Source organism: Onychomys torridus, unplaced genomic scaffold (genome assembly GCF_903995425.1).
Source record: "Onychomys torridus unplaced genomic scaffold, mOncTor1.1, whole genome shotgun sequence".
NCBI lineage: Eukaryota > Metazoa > Chordata > Mammalia > Rodentia > Cricetidae > Onychomys > Onychomys torridus.
The window spans coordinates 17,088-23,765 of record NW_023413700.1 but is presented as its reverse complement, the minus strand read 5'-3'; positions in this window follow the sequence as shown (position 1 = coordinate 23,765).

The following is a 6,678-nucleotide window of genomic DNA, read 5'->3' as shown; positions in this document are numbered from 1 at the left end:
CCCTCCTTCCAGGCTGAGCATGTGTCCCTGTGTAAGTCCAAGGTTCCAAACAGCCAGCTCATGCACTAAGGACAGGTTCTGGTCCCACAGCCTGGGTGCCTCCCAAACAGATCAAGCTATTCAATTGTCTGAACTCTCATCCAATAACTGATGGAAGTGGATGAAGAGATCCCCAGCCAGGCCCCAGGTGGAGCTCCAGGTGTCAAGAAAGAGGAGGGACATGAAGAGAGTGAATTGTTGAATCCAAGATTGTGAAAAGCACAGGGACAAATAGCCAATCAATGGAATCACATGAATTATGAACCAATGGCTGTGGAGCCTCCAGCTGGATCAGACCCTCTGGATAAGTAAATGAATATTTTAAGTTGAATTTTACATATCACTATAGTGCAACACTTGGTTTCTTTGTTTTCTTATTCATTGAAAATAGATTTTCTTTCACAAAATGTCCCCTGATTATGTTTCCACCTCCCTCTACTCCTCCCCACATCCCTTCCTATCCAAATCCACCCCATTTCTATCACTCATTCAAAACAGTCAGGGTTCTATGGGATAATAATAAAAATGTACTAAAATAAAGACTATCTAACAATCGGAATTGATCAAAATTGGCAAACAAAAGGAAAAAAAGCCAAAGAGAATGCATGGAAATCTGACCCATGTGTTTGCATATTCAGGGTTTCCATATAAATCATATGTACATATATATATATGTGTGTGTATACATATATATTTATTTGTTCATTTTAAGTACATTATGTATATCCTAAAATAGTATATGTGTTTGTGTGTGTGTGTGTGTGTGTGTGTGTGTGTGTGTGTGTGTGTGTATCTGCTAAAAAACTTGGGGGAAAGAGGGGAACTCTGAAACAGTATTATAAGACAAGGTTTTCCAAAACTGAGATTTACTGAATTTTCTGTTTTCATCTATTTCTGGGCACTTAGTCTACAATTAAATGTAGTTTAATTCTTTATTAGGACTCCTTTGCAGCAAAGTAAATTCCCATTAGCTGGTGGTTATCAATTTGAAAGTGCTTCTAAATTAGGAAGGAGGCTTGTGTCGATTCTACTCTGGACTTGGACTCCAAATGGGAAAACATCCAGGTAAGTACTGTTCCTATATACTTAGATACTGTGATTCCTTTTGTATATCAGTGCTGTTTATTTGGAAGGTCTTTTTTCTTTGGTGTCCTGAATGCCCTCTGGATTTTGTATTCTTTCAACATATGCATCCAAACTAGTCTGTGCCTTGTAACAAGATATGTGAAGGAGACAACCATATTTTTATACTCATGAGGTATGTAATGTTTCTTATATTCTCTTCCATTAAGCATTTTAACATTAGCATTGTTAAATATTGTTGAAAAAAGCAAACATGATGGGAGTACCCCATCTGCCTTTGGATTTGTACTCAGGAAGAGGATACATAAGGATCATGAGTTCAAATATATCCCTGAATCATTAATAACATCCAAGCCAAACAGAATCACAAGATTATATCTCAAGGTAATTTGTGAATCTATGAAAAAACAGAGCCAGCAACAAAAAACAACACCATTTTACAGACAAACTTACTTGAAAAGTATGATCACAAGCAGCCTGACATTTAAGTCAACAGTGGACCACTTAGATTATAGGTATACCATTCTATACATTACAGCAGAAAAATACCTATCACAAGGAAAAGTACAATAATAGAAAATGAACAAAAGACAAAGGAGAAAAATAAAGGCAACAGAATAAACATCACTAAATGTTTTTGTCACACATATAGCACATTTTAGTATCAACTTTAAAAGTTTCAAGATAGAAATCACAATGCAGTGATCTCTACCATTAGTCCAAAGTGAACATGGTAAGTAATTTACTTCTTTAAGTGTGATGAAAAATAAATGAAACATGATTTCATTTTCTTGAAGCTGAAGACAACTGTGATGTCTGAATATTTTACCAAATTGTTTACATGAATAGGGTTTTTCTCTTGTATGAGTTTGACCTCATTTCCAAACTTCAAAATGATATAAATAGATGTTAAAAATTTTACAGCACTGGAGATATGACTGGGCAGTCAAGGAATGTTCATTCCCAGGACCAAGGTCTGATTTGTGACAACTTCCTGTCATTCATCTCCAATATCCAATGGTCTAACATTTTTCAGGAACCAGTTTGCATGACCACATACCCACACAAACACTGACACATCACATAATTATGTGATGAGACAACCCTTTTAAACTTAGTTTTCTTTTTCTCACTAGAATTTCTGTCTGTTGATTTCTGTATTTACTTCTGTCTGTTGCAGAATCAAGATTATCTGATGGTGATTGAACAAGGCCTTGACCTAAGAGTACAACACAATGTAATTACAAGATATTTTATTGCTTATAAAAAAACTGTGGCATTTGTTTTTACTGTGGGTAACTGGGATATCTAGTCTCCATTTTTTGTTTTTGTTTTTGTTTTTGTTTTTTCACCCACATTGAGTATTTATGCTGTTAAATCAGATATTGGTTGCTTACTCTTACAAATTTGTGCCACCATTTCCCTAGTTAACTTGCAGGCAGGACATCATTTTAGATCAAAGGATTTTTGGATGTGTTTGTATTTACAATTCTCATTTGTTAGTGGCCAGAGTACATTTCAATACCAAAGACACTAGAATACTGGGTGAAATCTCAATGAAGGCACCAGATCAACTTCTGCACGTTCAATCTGTTATGAAGGTGAAGCTGTGAAGGTCTTATTAATTGGTTCTTGTCACCCGTCTGTGGAGAACAACCTATAATCCTGGCCACAGCCTGGGTTGTTTGGTGACTACCATGGGATCCCTATAAGCAACAATGTAATTAGATGTGACCCAACTTCATTTTGTGATGTAATGGCCAGTTGGGTCTCTATCTCCCTTGTTTTTTTAGTGAATTTACTTAGATCCCCTTTAGGCATTTATGTAATATAGAAAGCTCTACTGTATTAGGTTTACACAATATTCCTCAAGTTGCCTTTAATTTTAGCCATCTTCCTACACATTTCCTCATGCTTCCTTCCTGCCAGCCCTCTCCACATTTGATCAAACTGTATGGTCATGGCAGGTTTCTTGCTATCTAATTTTTCTACCTTAAATTAACCCATTTGTATTAATCTATACCTTGCCATGTGGCTGGTGGCTCAACAGTATCTTCACATGTTGCTTGTCATGGTGGTGGCTGGCAGCACCTCTCTGCCTCAGCCTTTTACGTCCCAGAATCCTCCTCTCTGCTTGTCCTGGCTACTGGCCAACAGTGTTTTATTTCTTAACTAATCAGAGCAACAAATTTACCCTACAGACCATCCCACAGCATATATTGCTTTACTCCCATTGACAAAATGTTCACTCTTTCACAAATATCCTGTTTTTTCCTCTCATCCCTCAACTGCATCAAAGTCAAATATTCACTCAGATATTAAAATAAGAAGTTTGAATTTACTTTGAACACTTCTGAATTTTACAGCAGAGAAGAGTATTCCACTCTGCACTTTTTCCAAATGGCTAGGTCTTATGAAATGTATGGCTGAGTAGGTTATAAGAGACAAAGCAGGAAACAATACTAGACATGATATTTTTAGGCAACATCAATAGAGAAAGATAAGAGACAGGACTTGCAATGTAATCTAATATTTTTGGCTATGTACCAACTGTATATTTGGCAGTGAAACTTCATTAAATACAAGTTCAGGAAGATGATTTTTCTATGATCTTTTGAAGACAATGCCTGTCTATTCATAACAAAATTGTGCATCACTTGAAGATAAAGATGCATCCAAGCAGGCTTTATGTGGAAGCCAAGAAGGAGAAAATCTCCAATGCCACAATGACCTTGCCCTTGGTGCTAAGGTACACAGTGAAAAAACTGACCCAGACATTACAGAACAATAGCATGCTGAATGTCAAGACCTTGGCTTCAATGAATGTGCTAGGCAGATTCCTGGATATGAAAACCACAGTGAATCTCCACAGAGTCAGGCAGGCCATGTATCCAAGGACACAGTGGAAGCCAGGGACTGAACACTTGATACACACAATGATGGTGTAGCCATACACAGTTGTGTATTGATATCAACAGAGGGAGGATAAGCTGCTCACCAGACTGCACAGAAAGTACCTTATCCTTATTCCAGAGGCTGTGATTATTAAAGCCATCAGCACAGTCACTGTTTTGGCCAACACAGTGGACACATCCAAAGTGACTACAACTCCAAATTTCTGCAGGGTGCAGTAGCTAGGTTAGGATGGCCTATGAAGAACAAGGGGCATAAGAAACAAAATATGAGTGAGCTAAGCAAGATGTAACTGAGTTTTTATTTGTTGACCTTCACATTGGGAGCAATGCTTCCTTTTCATAATGTTATCTCTATGCCGAACAACACCAAGGACTCATTTTATTTCTATTTAAGGTTATTGATGAGATAGATCATTGTTCGTGTTTTCAGGAAACACGGATTGTGTAGTGTATTTTGGAGGCTATGATGAAATTATTTATATTGCTGTATTCACAGAAGATATATTCATTAACCATAGTTTTGTGGAGTGCATTTTAAAAATCACAGATCACATGCATTCAGTGTCTCCTGAGGTCTCTGTATCTTTTAGGAATGCTGCCTCTATGAGACATAAAGACTTTAAAAAAAAACAAACCTGGGACCAGATCCTGATATATTTTCGATTTCAAATTTGCCAGCCATAATTCACTGAAATAGAAACTACTCTAAATGGAATAAGTAAGTCATATGTATCTGTATATGTTTACAGCTGTATATACGTATAAAAGTAAAAAGGGAACTCATGAATTTGAGTGTTATTGGGCTTATATGGGCTTAAGCAGGATGATCAAAGTCAGAGAAATTTTATGAATATAATATCAATATTTGAGAACTGCAAAGAATAAAAATAAATAAATACAGCACTAGATGTGTCCTTCTCTGGTATTAGGGACAGCAACTTGCAAGTCCTTTTCATAAGAAGCAGTAACCCTGTCCCTGAAAGGAAACTATATACAAACTTAGCAATGAAATATCTCTACATCTTCATTCCATCACCTTTGGGAGTATAGAGCCTCTTCTTCCTTCCTAAGTTTTAACTTATTAAGACCCAGACCCTGTCAAGTGCTCATGGGTGAAGTAAATACTGATAAACAGCATGAGAAAGTCAAAACAAGAGACTTTAAGAAGGAGTGGTAACAGAAATTTTTATTGAGCAATAGTACCCGTAACTTATTATCATCACCATGGTAATTGGAGGAAACTGTATTGTAATTGCTCTGAACCTTTGAGTAATTGCAGAGAGACATGATAAGCTTCCAAGATTTAAAGTATTTTCATTTAGAAGAACGTTTTATGGAAAGATGTAATTGGTTAATTTGTTTAAGGGGCAATGAATTTTCTTCTTAACTCATCACAAAACAATGGGTCATGAACTTTTTTAAGTGTTTATTATTAAATGTAAGAAGATGGAGAAGAGAACAGTAGTCATATTTGACTCATCTCAAATATTAAATCACCACACACAACAAAGACTTACCCTGTTTTTTTCTTACATTCTCTGCAGTCCCTATCTATTGAGAGAGGTTCTTCCCATACTCAGTGGATCATTATCACAGTGGCAGTGCAGGTTCTAGAATGCTAGTGAAGTAGATGAGTAAAAAAATTGTATGAGAAGAATTTATAAATAAAACACAGGGTCACCTCCATGTTTCTATTTGCTTCTAAAATACTAAAAAAGACTTCTTTGTAGCCACTAATGGATTGTAAAATGGGCAAAACATCATTGGAATCCACAGATAAACAAGAAAAAATGGGTCAACACATGTGAGGACTGAGAATTAGAAATGAAATATTCAGCTTATCTTCTCATGAATTGGTTGGTAGGAGGAGTGATATGTCTTATATAGTATATGAAATGAGGCATACAGGTCAGGTGTTCTTACAACGTTTAATTTGTAAATAAACTATGATTCTTTGATGATCTTGATAGTTTTGGAACAGCAGGATTCAGGAAATTAAATGATTTGAAATAATTATTGGTTTTCAAGACAAGGGAATCATAGGTTTTGGTTAGATATTCTGTAACTGCCACTGGTATAGAGCAGGCCACACTATGAATGCCATGTATAACTCAATTGCTCTAAACATTAATCTGCTTTTCCATGACATGTACTTTGTGATACAACCCCAGTGTGGAACCATGAATTCTTAATGTATCAATTCCCCTGAACCAATAATACGTGTCTCACTGTGGATAATCTAACAAAACACACTGACATCATTTCTAAAGCTGTTAACACTAACAAAAAGCTGAAGCAGTCATTGGAACAAACTTTCCCAAAATGTCATTTTCCCTGGGGCTCTACTTTCCAAAAAGATGAATGATGTCATAAAACTAGCTGCACTATCATACTATATATTTATCATCCAAATTGTATGTCATAGACCATGGAGAGCAGATGAAGAGCCCCAGGGAAGAGAGATTCAAAGTATTCTCAATGGGTGAGGAAACAACTGCACAAAAGAAGAAAATGAATCATGATACATAAGTAGCCTCTTATTTGGTCACAGAAATAAAAGCGAGTGGAGATATCTGGGTGCCCATTTGATGTTCTGATAAGCATGGAAAATCACAATCCAAATGACTCAGGGTTATAGCAG